Genomic DNA, 18,624 nt, shown 5'->3' on the forward strand with positions numbered 1-18,624 from the left:
CTTCCTTTATGAAGCTGCCAGTATGGCTGTTATGTGAGATGGGAAGCTTCCATGTCTGGCCGCTCTGCTTGACATTGCCGTCCATCCATGCAGGCACCATCAGCCCAATTCCAGAACACAACAGTTTTGGTGTTTTCAGCTCTGGTGGGCTGCTGCTTGACCTCATCATCAGTTCTGCACCAGCAGCCCCAGAACCATTACTTGCAGCCTCCTTGGGCTTGTTCAAGAGACTCTGCAGCCCCCACGGTTCCTCCTGCTGAACAGCTTTCTCTGATGTTGGCTGCATCGTCACTGTGGTGCACAAGGCCTATTTCCTTAGCCTTTTGCTCTTGTGATATCACAAGTTCTCTTGTTTCTTTTTATGTTTTACCATTCGAAGCTTCTCAAGATCAAGAGCTTTCCTTTTTCATTTGCTATTTGGATTCATCTACTCAGGATGCTTATTCATGTTTGGGATGTTGCAGGAAATACTTTTAGTGAGACAATTATATAAATTTGGGAGGAATTATATACACTCATAGGGCAAAGCATATAGGTTGAGTGGGGAAACAGTTGAGGGGGGCATGTTTATATTTTCCCCATGGCCACTGCATGCAACTGTTTGGCGTTTTTGAATTTACTTGGTGTTTCTTGGTGATATAATTAATAATCATCTTGTGAAAAATTAATTACATAACTACCACCATTTTGTGTCTCAGGGACTATATCCCCTATTTAAACATCTTGTATGAATAAATAAACACCTGTAGCAAACAGATTTTGTAGCTGAAAGAGTGGGCATGAAAAATGTATACAGCCATACCAGACATATAATACAGTAAGCACTCAATAGTTGTCAGCTAATGATATGTAAATTGGCATTTTTGTATTGCTAGCTCAGATACTTTCAGAAGTATGGTTGAGATGTGTGCATGGTGGGATTTTTTGTTGCATAGTTAATGAAGACAATTGGATGAACCCCTGTGGAACGGTGTGAAGTGGGATATGCAGGCCCCGGCTCCAAGCCTTAGCTTTGCCACATAGCAGCAGTATCACTGCCAATAAAACCTACTCCACACTTTTGACTCTCTCTCTACTCTCACTTCTGAAAGATGGAGCTATTAAAACCTACCTTCCCTCTGTACCTGGGGAGGAATTCCTACCTCTGAATTCTAAATGGGAGAGTGAATGAGAAGGCTCTCTGAAAACTCTGAAGCACTATGGAAATATGCCTTCTTAATTCAGACACTAATCTAAGAGGCCACAATAAGGAACAATGAAAATTGTTTGCATTTTTCTCCTCACTGGAGCATCCCTTTTTGCTTTCTTATTCCCGAATCATGGGATAACTGGCCACATACCTCCATAATTTGATAGATGTTACAGAATTTCGTGGGTGTGCCCATATTCCTTTTTGCTTTGCATCAAGAATATGAAGGATGGGGACGCCTGGGTGGCTCAGCGGTTTAGTGCCTGCCTTTGGCTCAAGGCATGATCCTGGAGTCCTGGGATCGAGTGCCACATCGGGCTCCCTGCATGGAGCCTACTTCTCCCTCTGCCTGTGTCTCTGCCTCTCTCTCTCTCTCTCTCTCTCTCTCTCTCTCTGTGTCTCTCATGAATAAATAAATAAAATCTTAAAAAAAAAAGGAATATGGGAAGGAGAAGTCTCTATCTAGGTTCTTCTTCAAGCCAAATCATGATAAGGATGGAGAAACACTGAAACCTGTGCCCCTTATCCCCAAATCTCTTCCGTTTGAGGCTTTGGATAGTGCCTAAAATTCTTCCACGAGATTTGTTTTGTTTTTTAATTTGGTCAAGTAAACAGATATGGTACCAAGGTGGTCATAAAGGCAGTGCAGTATCTACATTGTCGTCCAGAACACTCACACTGGAGTGAATAAAAAATTCGGTCGTCCCAAGGCTATCATGCTGTAAGGAAGCCCAAGCCTCAGAGGGATGCCATATGAGGTGCTCTGGTTGGCAGTCCCAGCTGAGTTCTGCTGGAGTCAATGTAGCCCCAATGCCAGAAATGTGAGTGAAGGAGCTTGCAGATGGTTCCTATCTTCCCCAACTGAGTCATCTTCAGTGTAGGAGTCTTCTCAAGTGAGGCCAAAAGATAAACATCCCTTCTGTGCCCTGTTTGATTTCCTGTCATAAACAAATGTTTCTTTACCCCACTGATTTTGGGGTGGTTTGTTACTGAGTAATACTAACCAGAACTGTAGACAACCGTAAATGTCCACCTCAGGAAAGTTCTGCTCCATCTTCTAAGCATGTTTACCTCCACAGAACAGACAGATTTAAAGTTGTATATAAATGAAAAGAAATACAGCATCTTTAAAGTTATGAATATAACCTTACATGTGAATAAAAAATGTTAAAAGGACTAGTGCATTTACTCCTAAACATATGTGCAGGCCAAACTCTGGGTTAGCTATATGAAAATAAGGATTCCAGAGCCCAACCTCAGACCATGCTCGGTCAGCCTCTCCAGGTGTGGGAATCAGCATGTCAGTGTTCAAAATCTCTCCAGGCTGCTCAGAGGCACACCCTTGGCTGAGAAACATTGATTTAGACATTCTACATGAGCCATTAATATCAACATGCTGTTGGTGTCAGGCTGATAAATTATTGATGAAAATACAAAATGTGAAAATGTGTGAATCTTAAGGGTTGATTAAAAGTTGAAGTTGGCCTTGTACTCAAGTCTTTCAAAACATATTTCAGATATGTTAACAAATTGCCAATTCTGCATGACTAGTTGAGGTAGGAAGGCCAAAGTGTGGCATAATTCAGATATGTTTGTTTTTCCAATGCATTCATTCTTCCTAATGAATTAAATTAGATTGTTATGTGTTGAAGGGTAATGGACCCACAATTACCATTATGAGTGAATTAGGAATCCTCAAAAGATTTTGAAAATAGCATGTTTTGAAATTAAATTGACACAAAACATTAATGTACCATTTGGAATCCTTCTGAAGTCCTTGGCACACCCAAACACACACAGTATTACTGCTTAGGGTTGCCCTCTAAGATCCCTCATAGCTCCATGTTGAGTGTTTTCTCCCCTTTTGGCAAGCATGGCTGGTCACATGGAGGCCATTCACAAACCACACGTGGTCCTCGTTAGCACTTCATTGCTCCGCATCACAAAGTCTAATACCTGGGTGATTAATTGGATGCTATCAGCAGTAGGCTTACTGAGAAGGCAAGACCACTAAATGAAGGCTGAAGGTGCCATGGTGTCGCATAAAGGCTCTGTTTAGGATACTTGTATTTTATGATGACTAAAGTTGAATGTGTGGATTTTCCCCCAGAGTGGTAGGTGCCTGTTTAATGATTCCCTCCACTTAATATAATTGGAAAACACCTTCTCCATTTAAAAATTCATATTTTGAGGATTTTTTAGAGCCCACGGCAAAGAAAGGTAGATGTTGACTTTATGTTCTTTGCGTGGTGAACGGGGAGCTGTGTGAACTCCCATTTTTGCCAACTTCACCAATGATTTGACAGTTGGTATAGATTATGAAAAATAAAGTTTGGAATCTGGGAAATCCTAAGAACTTTATGTTGTTTATAAACTTGTCTGGTATAAAACGGGAAGTTTGGTTTTCCAATTCATGGAGGGCCAAGTCTTTACATTGCAGTGTTCTGGAGAAGCTCAGGACATGTCTAACAACGTTAATAAGTAGTAATGGATTACATTTGAGCAGGCACATATGATTTAGCAAAAAACAAAAGGCAATACATTTGGATAGATGCAAAGCAGCAGCAAGGTAGTTTGGGGATGTAATAAAGATAAACAACAGCACTGGGAAATACATGTGGATACCATCCTAGCTGTGTGCGTGATGGAATATTCTAGATCTTTGAGGGTGTATGTGCTACTAGCTCCAATGGGAGATGAGCTGGGCCTACGATGGGCCAAAGGCTTGCAGGGTTAGATCTTGAGATGTGCATGCTGTGAAAACAAAGGGGATCTAAATATTGCATTCCCAATGGGGGCAATATCAGCCTCCAGGGGACAAATATTGGTCTTTGGGGACAAAATATCATAAATTTTTTTTTTAACATGTGAAGAAGTACAGAAATATACACACTACACAAATAGATATACAGTATATATATATTGCATTAAAACTTTATTGTGGAGTGTAGCTGGCTTTAAAAAGGCTCCTTGTGGGAGGGAGCGATAACAAAAACAAGTTTAGTCTAAATAGAGAGGAAAAGTTATCCCTAACACAAAAGTCCAAACAAGTCAAAGCATTTCCATTGTCTAGAACATTCTTTCTAAGTTCATGTCTGGAAAGGCTCAGGCCCATTGGAGGGAACATCATCAGATTCTCATGAATAGCTCTGCTATTTCCCTCCTGACATCCTCAGAGGTGTTACGTGTATATTTGTACCAATGTCTTACTTAGACTGGGGCCTTCATTTAGGGCCCTTTCTTAGGAAATGTGTGTACTAGGCCTTTCCATGTTGCTTTCCAAGAGATTAGTAGAAATAATGACAGTGCATCTTAATCTTGGGGTGAATGAGTAACTACAACTCAGAATAATGCCCCAGCCTCACTAATTCTAGTATACCAAGGTCAAGTAACAGCCAGAATGCATGTTTTCTAGTTCTGCTTATACCTCCTCATGAGGGAACACACTCCTTCCACAAACCCTTTAGTGGGTCCAGGTGAGTTTCTCTCTATGTTCCTGAGACTCAGGATTCTCATATGTTTCCCTCCCTCTTGCCCCACCTCCTGCTCCCCACCTCCACCCCAGTCTGGAGTCTCTATTGGTGTCCACTGCTCACAGGATAGTTAGGGGAGGAACCTTGTCCCTGCCCTCTTACTAGTGCCATCCATCCCAAAGGATTACTGGGCTCCCTACTCTTCACTGTAGCCCACCCCAGAGCTGTCTTGGAGAAAGGGAGACTGTCCTCCCAGCTGAGGGTTCTGATGGAGCCTCTAGATTGGTCTGGAGCAGACACTATATCCGTCCCTCCATGGTCCTTGTCATCTCCATCCCTCTTCTCAAATCTTACAAGATGATTTTCTTCCCCCAGGATCCCTATGTCTCTGTGTGTCTTAGACCACTCAGGATGCTAAAACACAGTGCCACAGACAGAGTGGTTTGTAAACAACAGAAATTTATTTCTCACAGTTCTGGAGACTGGCAGACTGAGATCAGAGTATGATTGGGTGAGGGCTCTATTCTCAGTAGCAGACTTCTCTCACAGTATCCTCACATGGCAAGAGAGGCTAGAGAGCTCGATAAGGGTCTCTTGCATAAGAGCACTAATCCCATTCATGAGGGCTCCAGCCTTGTAACTTAACCTAACAGAACCCAGGTCCTCATACCATCATATTGGGTTAGGATTCCAACTTGCAAATTTGGGGAGGAGACAAGCATTCAGATCATAGCACCATGTAAATGAGCTCACTTATTAGAGAGTAGGTGAGGGAATACTCCTGGCCTCTTACCTAGCCCTCTGTCAGTTTATTCCCAGAGTTTTCACAGGTTGCTTTGTACTGGGAAAGTGTTGGGAAGTACGCTGTAAACATGCAGGTTTACAGTGTATTTCATTGGTTTATTTAGAAACTGTAAACATGCAGAGAAAAGAAATGAGAAAGTAAATTTCTGGGCGTTTTTAGCAGAGAATGAGAGATATTTTTAAATAGTGGCAGAGCAGAACCTTGGTGGTAGATGAGACACCCTGGAATTGGGAGGGGGCTAGCTAGGGAAATGACCAGGATCTTACAGGACCGGGAGAATGGACAGTAGCGCCCACCATTCCTCCTTAAACACAAGTTTAACCTTCTTTGATATCATTGGTTTACAACCCTAAGCTCATTAGAAGGTTTTCTTTGGGGAGAAAACCCTTAATTTCATAATGAAAATCAAAGTATAAATTGGGTCATTATTACAATATTCTTTTTTTCCATGCCAACTTTGCTATACTGTATCTCTGTGGAAATACACGATTGTTTAAACATTGGCTTTGTGCTTTCTTTAACTGTGAAGTTAACCCATTTGCCCAGGACCTAGAGAAAACTGTGATGACCTTAAATGGAATCAGGAAATAGGTGCTGAAAATAAAATGAATGCAGTTGGCCTATTTTCAAGGATGATATTGTTATCTGTGTATTTTTCAACGTATCTCTAGCTCTATTCCTCTATCTCTGAGAATCTCTATCTCCATCTCATCTGTGAAATTCCACACAGCACAGGCATTCACCAGTCAAAACAGATGCCAGGCATTAACCTTTCATTTGCTAGATTGTACGTGGTTGGGGAAGGAGAAGGGCACTCAGGTAGTCTAGAAATATCCCAGGTTTTTAACCAGTTGGTATAGCCATCTTGATGGATATTTTTTTAATACTTTTTCTTTATTTAGATTTCCCTTTAATTATCTTTTCCTTTAATGAGCTTTTCATTTGTTTATTATGATTTGTAAGGGGTTCGAGGTAGGAGATGAAAATGAAGACAGTGTTTTGTTTTTTTCTTTATACTAGACATATGGGCAAATATGGAAACTTAAGGAGACCTGGGTTGGGAAATATGGCCAGGGCCAAGGAAACCATTGTAAGCCAAATGGTTTTGCTATCGGAGGCCTCCTGAATTTTGAAAGCTGTTTGCAAGAGTGATTTATTTGCAAAGAGGTACTGCAGGGAAAGGTTTTGTGTATCTCTGCTCTTGAAGGCCACCCAGTTCAACAGTGTAAAAGTTCCTAGGATCAAGTATGATTCCAGACTCACTGTTTAGTTATTCAAAGACTCATTGGTCTTCTTAAGAGGGTGAATGGAATTTTTAAAAAAATGGGTAAGGCCTTTTTACGCTCCATTTAGTTCAAACAGTCCAAAAGTGCCAAGAAAATGTTCTCAAGTTCATGTCTTACATGGTAGACAGCTTTGAGCTTGCTGGACTGTAATGTTTATCATTTCACTGTTTTTAATGTTACTGCTCCTAGTACCATCATTTTTCCAGAGTGGTAACATAGAGCTACTTTTTGTTTCTAAATTTTAATTAAATCTGAGAGATTGAAAAATGTAATGATACCTCTTTTCTCAGAATTGTACTGCAAATCTTTTTATCTTACAATTGTTGGAGTCATGTATGAGTTTATGGTTTGAAGTCATAGAAGTATTATTCATGGTTCAATTAAGGTAAGAAACTCTATTCCTTTTCTTATTGAAAGTGCTGCAGTATACAGCTGGATCCCACCTGTGAATACTGGGAAGAGTGGTTCTAGTAATAACATTTCCTTTTGTGGGCCACCCACTCCTCTAGCATCAGTTCCAATCCATATTCATTATTTTTTCCCCAAATCATCACTTCTGTCCAAAGTTAGCTTTCCCCGTTTAAATTCAGCCGACCAAGTGCCTCATACTTGCAATCCTTTTAGCAATAAGTTTGTACATGGCACATTGTGATTATAAATTATTTGCTCACTAGATTTTATCTTTAAATGAACCATCCTATAGCACTTCATTCATTCATTCATTCATTCATTCATTCATTCATCCAACAAATGTTTCTTGAGTGTTTAGTATGTGCACCATGTCTCTTATATAGCAAGGGTTGCATAAATATTGGGTGAATGAATGAAGGAATGAGCAGCAGTCAGTCTACTGGTGTTGATCATCCTGCAAAACAAAAGAGATGGACTTCTTAACCTTGTGGAGTTTATAATTTAGTGGGGAAAGAAGTAGATATTAAAATTACATATAATTATGTAATGAATATTTTATATTATATATTTTGTAATTATATAATCATTTTGCTATCGTTACTATATAAGTTATTAAGGAAAAGCATATGGTGCTAAGCATGTTTAATACGGAGACCTAACCTAGTCTGGGAGAGAGGACAGGTGTCCCTGAGGAAGTAGCTTGTTAAAATGAGACCTGAAGGATGATAAAATTGCAGTGTGGAATACTTAAAGCTCACCAAATATTGTGGCATCTTTACATCTCTGGAGTCTAGTACTGGTGCTTGTGCCAAGTAGTTCCCAACACATGAGAGTAAGTAAATCTAGAAAGTGAATATTAAACCTGTCTTATTATGAATGAGTCACTGTGCTAGGTGTGTTAGGGAAGGGGTGGGTGGGTGCCAATGATAAGGTGTGGGGCAGGGAGGAATTTCTTAAATTATCTTCCCCAATCATCATAGATTCTCTCCTCAGTGCCCTCCCTTACTGTTGCCCCATTTTTTTCCTCAGCAGAGATCCTTAGCTGCCTCTTCTCAGACAAACTGAGTCCATTGATAAGAACTTTCTTAGCTTCCTACCTCCACTCTATGAACTTCCTTTCTTTGCACGCTCCCTTCCCAGACTTACCACCAATCTCAGAGGCATCTCTTCCTCTACTTAAATTGATTTCTCCACCTGTATTTTTGATCAGATCTCTTAAATCTCTTTTAGAACTGTGCTCAAATTGTTGAATTCAAAGGAGTCTTTGTTATTTTTCATTTTTGTTTCTGTTCTTGGTGGAATTTGATGCTTTTGATCATGTCTTCATTCTTGAAGTGTTCTCCAGATTCAGGACTCTTTTTGCTGTAACATAGCCTCTGGTCTTCTCCCTGCTGGTGAATATTCTGCTCTTCTCAGTCCTTTGTACTGGCCCCTCCTCTTCTATTTGCTCCTAACATGGTGGAGGAACACCAGCGTCTATCCTCTGCCTTATTCCCTTTTTCTACACCCTCCTTCATAGATCTTTTCTACATCTCTTGTTTAACCTGCCACCTATATGCACATGGTGCCCAAATTCATAGTTCTAGTCCAAAATTCATTCCCAGGTCTCTGAATTCATTTATCTAACTGCCTTTTGAATGCCCCTACTTGTATTTTGTACAATTGCTTCGAATTCAGTCTGTGTAAAATTGAGCTCATTCTTTTCCTTACAAGCTGACCTATTCTTCCCATTGCAGTTCCCCACTTTCGTAAATAACATTGCTCTACACCTTGTCATTCCACTTGAAAAACTGACAGTTATCTTTGACTTTGCCCTTTCCTTTCCCCCAGTTCCTAATCAGTGAACAAATTGTGTGCATTCTCAAAGAGAATGTGGGACACTTCCCTTCAGTCTCTGAAATCTCCACCCATCCTCCATGCTGCTATTGGAATGAGCTTTCCAAGTTACAAATCTGATCATGTCTCTCTCACTTTAAACCCTTCAGTCATTCTTCATTGCTAAGGGTAAACTCTTTGGGTAGCTTTCAACTTTTTTCAAATCTGGATCTCTTATCTCCTCTGGTCTTATCTTTCTTTGTACTTCACCATATGCTGTAGTTCCTCATACTATTTAATGACTCTATGTTCTGCACTTGTGTTTTACTCTGTTTAGAAAGCTGTTTTCTCCTTTGATTGTCATATAAAGATTTAGGACCTTCTTAAAATATAGTGCAAGGACCAAGCATTTTTCAAACATGTCTGTATGAGTGATATAATTTACTCATATATACCCATCACACAAACACAACTAATTTAAGAGTGAAGAAGGGAGATGTATATATTATAAGACTTTGGGGGGCTTTTAGTTATGGATATATCATCCTTTTAAAATTATCTGGAATAGCAACACAAAGGTCCTAATATATTGGTTAGGAATTCTTCTACATAGAAGACCCTCAATAAAACTGATGGTTGATCAACTATCTGATATTAAATATAGCAGCTGAAAAGATTTTCATATCTCAATCAGTCAAATAGGGGTTGGGGGCAGGGCACAAAGCTGTGAAACAAACCCAGAAAAAGAGTAAAAGAAAAATAGGAGGATTTAGATCTATTGTTGGTTTCATTCAATGTCTTGGGATATTGGTAGAGTCAAGTGACATCTGGCCAACAGGTGGCAAATACCTACGTTGACAAGACAGTGGGTCTTCCTGACTATTCTAGGTCCTTTCTTATTTTGGCAAGGTGAACCTATTGGTTAAAGGGCAGGTTTATTATCTTAAAGCTATCTCTTGGCTATCTATTTCTCTTTGTGAAGATGAAGAAGAAGGAAAAGGGGAAAGGAAAAGGGGCAAAAAAGGGAAAGCATATACATTTCCAAGTCTGAGGATGCACAGGCTCTTGAGAACAAGTATGTTAACTGACTTTGAGAGTTGCCTACTGAATCCCAGTAAAGCCCCAGAAGTATACCTGATGCTTCTTTCCAGCTGGCAGAGTAAAAGGCAGTTGGCATAGAGGAGAAAGCCAGCATTAATAAATAGGATAGAAGGCTTTATTCTTTCTAAATGTGCTACTCCATTTGCTAACAAACCACTTATTTATTGTAGCAAAGTCATAGGTTTAACCAGATTTCAGTCTTATAGGTTTAACATAATTTCAGCATCATTTACTGTAATCTTGCTCTTAAAATTTTTGACTTTAAGAATCTTGAGAAGGAATAAAGTAGGAAATATATTTGACATACAATAAGTGGAGGCAAAAATTTCAATGGAAATTTTATAGTAAAGAGTAATTTGGAAGAGGATTTCAACATTTTTTTTTTCAAATTAATTTTAGTCTGAGAGAGTTTCAGGAGTAACAGACCTATTTGTTTGGTTCTGTAAAATATTATACTCTAGGCAGTCAAACTTCCTAATCCTATCAGGTTTCTTTTCTTGAATAGAAAGAAGCAAAACAAAACAAAAACCGAAGGGTCTTAATAGGGCTGCTCTGGAGAACAATTTTATATTACTGTGACTTTGAAGTAGAGCTCTTATTGATCCTATTAAATCTCTGCTAGAGGAGAATAGCTGCCACCCATTGCTGAGGTTTTAAGTGTTATGAAGTCTAAACACCATTCATTAGAATGACTAAAAAATCTGCTCTCACCATCAGGGCTCCTTCTAGACTCCACAATACTTGGATCATTTCTAACATGGACTTGCATCCCTATTGTAGGGATTTCTTGAGTTCCTTTGAATCCATCAGATGGAGAATCTTGCACATCTAAGGAATCTTCAGAGTCAACTTCTCCACCAGGCTTCTCTCTCAGGAACCCACTAATGGGTCCAGAAAAGCCATTTCCTCATCTCAGAGCTAAAACAATCTAGGGTTTTCCAACGTCTTTGTGGCATGACACCACATTAATTTGATGTTATGGTTTTTAATCTCTCAAGCATCCAGGATGGCTCATGTTCAGTTTGAGAGGTATATATTAGCCCCCAAAGAGGCTTCATCTCAAGACTTGTGGGTTGGCATGGTAGATTGTGCCCAGCCATCCAGGCCTGGTGACTGCATTTCCTACAGGCTCATTAGACACTGGTGTATACACCACAAGGATGATTGGTTTGTTTATAGTGAGAAGTGTCACTGGGGGAGGCTGTATACTTGAAAGTTGGCAAGTTCTTTTACTCTTAAAGGTTGCTTGGTAGGTACCGAACAAAAGCCATGAGAATCAGGATCATGCAGGTCTTTTTTTTTTTCTTTTCTTTTCTTCTTTTCTTTCTTTCTTTCTTTCTTTCTTTCTTTCTTTCTTTCTTTCTCTTTCTTCTTTCTTTCTTTCTTTCTTTCTTTCTTTCTTTCTTTCTTCCTTCCTTCCTTCCTTCCTTCTTTCTTTCTTTCTTTCTTTCTTTCTTTCTTTCTTTCTTTTTCTTTCTTTCTTTCTTTCTTTCTTTCTTTCTTTCTTTCTTTCTTCTTTCTTTTTTTCTTTCTTTCTTTTCTTCTTTCCTTTCTTTCTTTCTAAGGCTATGGGGGTAACTGCTCCTCAATGGAGGGTTCTTCTTTAGCCCTCAGACTTCTTCTTTTTTATAATTTAGTTCTTTCCTTCCTTGACAGGACTGAGTAAATATTGACAAATTCTTACTCTTTAGTTAAAGAGTTTTTTCACATATGCTTTCTTCAGGTATGCTAAGGAGACTGATAAGACTAAAAACTTTGTTTACATTTCATCAAGACTGAATTATTTTTTCCAGCTTCCTGACTTCTGTTTTTGATGTGGAAACTATAAGCCTTCTACAGATATCTGATGTCATTTGCCATGTGTTGTTTTTAACCAGTTTAGCTCTTGAGACTAAGGGGTTTTTAACTCCCTATGTACTAACTACAGCATATGTTTGCAATGTTTAATTAAAGTGAATTACAGTATATTTTGTTTTGAGAATTTTCAACACAATTGGAAATAATAAGATATTAAAACACGTTAGAAAATGTCTACCTTAGAATAATTACAAAATGACTGACTATTTTTTCATTTGGGAAACTCAGAAGGGATGTTGAAACTTGTTAAAAGATATAATGGAAGAGAATAACACATTTATAATAGGAAAATAAGCCAATAGAAAGTGCCAAAACATGTATGAGGAAAACTGTAAAACATCCTGAGAAACACAAAAGTGGACTTGATCAAATGAAAATGCATACCAAGTTCTTGGATAGAAAGACTCAACATCATAAAGATGTCAGTATTCTCTAAGTTATCCTATACATGTAATTCTAATAAAAATATTATGTTCTAGAAAGAAGAACAAAGATGCAAGAATATCCAGGAAACCTCTTAAAAAAAGAGCAAGGAGAAGGGTGAATTCTATCAGAGTATTAAAACATATTATAAAGCTTCTATAATTAAAATAGTGTAGTGTTGATTCATAGAGAATAGAAGTATATAAACCAAATTGCAGCATCAGAGTTCAGTGGGGGAAAAGATAGAATTTTATTTATTTTGTTAATTTGAATTGTATAAAGAACTCTCATGTAACCTTTCCTAAGATTTCCTAAAATATTTAGTAATTTCCATTTTCTCAGTGTTCCCTCTACACACACACACACACACACACACACACACATATTTATCTATATCTTTGAGAAAAGTTGCACAGTCATGTCCCTTTACCTGACCATATTTTATTTTATTTTTTATTTTATTTTATTTTTACCTGACAATATTTTAGTGCATATTTCCTAAGAGCAAGGGTATTCTTGTATGTATCCGCAGTACAGTTATCAAACAAACTGAAGGTTGCTGGAAGGGAGGTGGGTGGGGGGGATGGGGTAACCGGGTGATGGGCATTAAGGAGGGCACTAGATGTAATAAGCACATGTTGTTATGCAACTGATACATTACTAAAGTCTACCTCTGAAACTAATAATACACTATATGTTAATTAATTGAATTTACATTTAAAAATCAAATTTAGAAAATTTATATTGATACAGTACTTTAATATACAATCCAGATTCTATTCTGTCAATTATCCCATAATGTCCTTCATAGCTATTTTTTTCCCTAGTACAATATGCTAACTAGAATCACAAAATTCTTTTAATTGTCATTATCTCTTTAGTTGCCTTTCTTTATTTGTGTCATTGCTATTTTTGAAGAATATAGGCTAGTAGTTTTATTTTTTTTTATTTTTTTATTTTTTTATTTTTTATTTATTTTTTTTTAGGCTAGTAGTTTTAGAGAGTATTTCTTAATTTGGGTTTCTGTGATGTTTCTTCTTGATTAGATTCATATTATACTTTTTAAAAAAATGAACAGTGATAGGATAATAACATAACCACATGGAAGAAGATACTATTTACCAGGATAAATTCTAAATGTTCTAGAAATTTATTATAAAAAATAAAACCATATAATTACCAGATTAAAACATAGATGAGTTTCTTTATGAGAAATATTTCCTATAACTCAAAATCCATAAGCAGTATGAGTTGATAAATATATAAGAAAAAATCTCTTTTATGTCCTCCCTCCAAATAATATTCTTAAATATAGTAAAATGGCAAATATAGTAAAGTGGGCAAAATATTTGGAATTTCTCTCACAGATAAGAGATTAATATCCCATTATTAAAGTGCTTCTCAAAATAAAAGAGCAACAATCCTACAGAAAAATAAATAGGAGAGATTGACAATTCATAGCAAAAGAAATTTAAAGTTTTTAGAAATGAGAAAAGATACTCTATCTTGTTTCTAATAAGAAATAAAAATTAAAACTACACTGAGACACTTTTTAAAATTTAAATTCAATTTACCAACATATAGTATAACATTCAATGCTAATTCCATCAAGTACCCCCTTTAGTGCCTGTCACCCAGTCACCCCATCTTCCCACCTTCCTCCCCTTCTGCAACCTTTTGTTTTTTTTTCCCCAGAGTTAGGAGATTCTCATTGTTTGTCTTCCTCTCTAATTTTTCCCCACTCATTAAGATACAACTTACCAGCTATCATATTGGCAAAAATTCAAAAGACTTACATTAATTACTCTCAGTTTGTGGAGAAATAACTACTCTGGGGCATTACTAGTGGAAATGCAAACTATCAGGATTTTGACAAGATCTAGCAAAATTACTGCACATTTATCCTTTGGTCAAGCAATTCTATTTGTAGGAATGTATCCCAATCTATCTTTAAAGTTATGCCCCCAAGTTCTGTACAAGACAGTTTATTAAATTGCAATTGCAAAAGGCTGGAAACAATGCATGTGTCTTCCTCAACCAGAGGACTGGTTGAGTAAACTATGGTACATCCACCTACTGGAGTGATATGTAGCTGTAAAAATAAATGAGGAGCACTATATAACTATAAAAACAAAAAATGAGGCTGTCTGTATACTTTCATGAAGTGATCACTGTTGTTAATATATTGTTAAATGGAAAAAATCAGGTGGAGAAAAGTTATCAAAGAAAGGGATGTTATACATATATACATATATAAATATATATAAATATATATATATATATAATCTTTAAAATATCAAACAGAAAATGAAGACATGGCCAAAAAGCACTTGAAAAGATACTCAACATCACTAATCACCAGGGAAATGCAAATCAAAACCACAATAAAATATCATATCACACTTGTCAGATTGCCTATTATCAAAAAGACAAAAAAATAACAATTGCTGGGGAGGATGTGGAGAAAAGGGAACCCTCTGTTGTTGGGAATGCAAACTGGTGGAGCTACTATGGAAACCAGTATGGAGGATCCTCAGAAAGTTAAGAATAGAACCATATTATCTAGCAGTTCTACTTCTGGGTATTTAACTAAAGAAAATGAAAATACCAATTTGAAGAGATATATGCACCTCCTGTGTACATTGAAGCATTATGTACAACAGACAAGATATAGAAACAACCAAAATGTCCGTCAATAGATGAATGGTTAAAGATGTGGTATATATAATGGAATATTCCTCGCCTTAGAGAAGAATACAATCTTGCCATTTGCAACAAGGTGGGTGGACCTGGAGGGTATTATGCTAAGTGAAATAAGTCAATCTGAGAAAGAAGATACCATAAACTTTTACTTACATGTAGAATCTAAAAAACAAAACAAAACAGAAACAGACTCATAGATCCAGGAAACAAACTTGTTAGTTACCAAAGGGAGACTGGTTAGGGGGTGGGCAAAATAGGTGAAGGAGATTAAGAAATGAAAACCTCCTTATATCTCTGTGATTTACGAAAAAATCGTGGGGATATAAGGTACATCATGGGAAATATAATCAATAATATTATAATAGCTTTGTATCATGCCAGATGGTAACTAGACTTATTATGGGGATCATTTAGTAATGTATAAAAATATTGCATCACTATGATGTATACTGAAACTAAGGATATTGTATGTGATTTATACACATTATATCTTGCTGCTGCACTGGACTCCGCCCTCAGATCTCAAAACCTTTGGCGACTAGTATATGAAGGACGAATTTAGGAAGATATAAGACTGTTGGTTCTGACGAGGTTCAGCATTTCTTGCAGGAATGGGAGGTGTATGCAGCAGTGCCATGGCAACAAACTAATGAAAACAGACAAAATTCAACAGAAAAAGTATGTTTTGGAGCTGTCCTACCAGAAAAACTTAATGACTTTTGTGATGAACAAATTGGACAGTTGCAGGAGCTGATGGATAAAGGAATCAAATTAATCCAACTGAGTATCAAGGAAAGGAACCCAACTGAGTATCAAGTTGGCGACATGTAACAAAATAAAAATTTATTCTAAGAGATTTTAAAACACATCTCTTGTAGCATATTTCCTTAGATCAAATTCCTTAGAGAATTACCTGACTTCCGCTATGTCATACAAAATATATAAAATGACCCTGGAACACCTTACTATAACATAAAATGAATATGGTAAAGACTGTGGGATCATGACAAAGGAACTCAGGAGCCAACTTGAAGGGATTCTTATTAGTTACAAATGGGACAGATAGGGGTGACTGAGTGGCGCAGTTGGTTAAGTGTCTGCCTTTAGTTTAGGTCATGATCCCAGGTCCTGAGATTAAGCCCCCCAAAGGGCTCCTTGCTTGATGGGGAGCCTGCTACTCCCTCTCCCTTTGCCTGTTGCTCCCCCTGCTTGTGCTCTCTCTATCAAATAAATAAATAAAATCTTAAAAAAGTGGCACAGATATCACCTCATGCCTATTAGAATGGCTAAAATTGAGAAGACAAAGAAATGTTGGCAAAGATGTGGAGAAAAAGGAACCCTCATGCACTGTAGGTGGGGATGTAGAATTGGTGCAGCCACTGTGGAAAACAGTATGGAGCTTCCTCAAACAATTAAAAATAGAAATATCATATGATTCAATAATTCAAGTATTTACCCAGAGAAAAAAACCCACCAACTTGAAAAGATATATACATCCCTATGCTTACTGCAGCATTGTTTACGATAGCCATAGCATGGAAATAACTTAAGTGCCTATCAATAGATGAATGGATAAAGCAAATGTGGTATATAAACACAATGGAATATTACACTGCCATTAAAAGGAGATCATGCCATTTGAGACAACATGAATGGACCTTGAGGGTATAATGCAAAGCGAAATAAACCAGACTGAGAAAGAAAAATACCAATATGATTCCACTTATAAATAGAATCTTAAAAAATGAGTAAACAAACAAAAATCTTCATCAAAACTATAAATACAGAGAACAAATTGCCAAAGGGAAGGCAAGTAGAAGGTTGGGCAATATAGGTGATGGGGAGAGGGAGATACAGGCCTCCAGCCTCGGAATGAGTAAGTCATGGGAATAAAAAGTAAAGCATAAGGAAAATAGTTAACATATTGTAATAATGATGTAATGGGACAGATGGTAGCTATACTTGTGGTGAAAATAGCATAATATATAAACTTGTCAAATCACCAACTTGTACACCTAAAACTAATGTAATGTGTGTCAACTATACTCAAATTTTAAAAAATGGGAACAATTTGAGCATCAATAAAAAATAGATTAATAACTGCAATAGATTGAAATATACAAAATATTAATTCATGAGTTCATAATGACAGTAAAAGTAAAATCAGAAAAATCCATTTAAGGATGTTAGCAAATGAACTCAATTTTTTGAAAATTGATAAGAGGAGTTAGGCATTTTACCTTCTTTTCTTTTTTTTCTTTTTTGAATTTTATTTATTTATTCATAGACACACACACACGCACAGATAGAGGCAGAGACACAGGCAGAAGGAGAAGCAGGCTCCATGCAGGGAGCCCGATGTGGGACTCGATCCAGGGTCTCCAGGATCACGCCCTGGGCTGCAGGCGGTGCTAAACCGCTGCACCACTGGGGCTGCCCTTTACCTTCTTTTCTGTTCAAGGGTAATCAAATTGTTGATGAAGAAACCATTCTGTTTAAAGAAGTATTCAAGCTAAATGAAGAAAGAATAGAATGAGAATCATCTCCATTTTGCAGCCACTGGAAACAGTTCAGACAATGATCTGCAACAGCTGCTAATATCACAAAAGGAGACAACCAGGTATAATGATGTAATGTGCTTCTCGAGAGAGGCCTGTATTTAACCACTCATGGAGTATTTTTGTCAAAAAAAAAAAAATCAAACCCGAATTTAATCAAGCCTCTAGACATAATTAGTAGCTTACAGGAAGAAATAGGTGAAGAGGGATGTTAAATGACATCATGGGGATACAACTAGTAAAATTCAGGGTGTGAGAAATGATTCAGGAAAAAATTCTAGTTTTTTCAATAACAAATTGCAATAGGGAGAGAAAACAAGATTGAGATATGAGACATATCACTTGCAATATAAGGTCTGAAATTTGAATGAATAACAAGCTTGATTATTGACTGGATTTTTGATGATATTAAATAATTATTCTAAATTTTCATATATGTTAATGGCTGAGTTAAAAAAAAGACTTCTTGTCTTTTAAAGATAGACTGAAGTGAACCTGGGTGACTCAGTCAGTTGAGCATCTGACTTTTGGTTTCAGCTCAGGTCATGACCTCAGGGTCCTGGGATTGAGCCCCATGTTGGGCTCTGTGCTCAGTGGGGAGTCCACATGAGGATTCCCTCTTCCTCTGTCCTGCCCCCCACCTATGCACATGTGCTCTCTCTCTCAAATAAATAAATAAATAAATCTTAAAAATATAAAGATAGACTGAAATGTTTACAGATGAGATTGTATGATGTCTGGGATTTGCCTTAAGGAATCCAGTGTTGGTGGACTGGAGTGAGTGAGTTATAGATGCAACATGATATTGGCCAAAAGTTGATAACAGTTGAGACTATAGGTTCATTATGTTAGTCTTCTATTTTAGTATATGTTTGATATTTTCCACCAAAAAAAGAGAAGAAGGATACTTAGAGATAGGACTTTCTCTTGACCACAGGTATGGTGAAACCATGGAATACACTGCCCTTTCTTCATTAAATGGGAAGCTTAATTCCTATTTTGG

The 18,624-nt window shown here is 37.3% G+C and overlaps 1 long non-coding RNA gene across 36 annotated transcripts in view; it reads left to right on the forward strand.

Moving 5' to 3' along the window:
* Window positions 1–18,624, forward strand: part of LOC121472214 — a 322,481-nt gene that overhangs the window by 101,995 nt on the left and 201,862 nt on the right. For 25 of the 36 annotated variants that reach the window (XR_005982807.1, XR_005982816.1, XR_005982801.1 and 22 more), the window contains exon 4: window positions 17,525–17,683. The exons of the other annotated variants lie outside the window; for them this stretch is intronic. This is a non-coding gene — a long non-coding RNA (uncharacterized LOC121472214). The remainder of the gene's footprint in view (window positions 1–17,524; window positions 17,684–18,624) is intronic. 36 annotated transcript variants of the gene reach the window in all.

The sequence above is a fragment of the Vulpes lagopus genome, chromosome 1 (assembly GCF_018345385.1).
Source record: "Vulpes lagopus strain Blue_001 chromosome 1, ASM1834538v1, whole genome shotgun sequence".
Lineage (NCBI taxonomy): Eukaryota > Metazoa > Chordata > Mammalia > Carnivora > Canidae > Vulpes > Vulpes lagopus.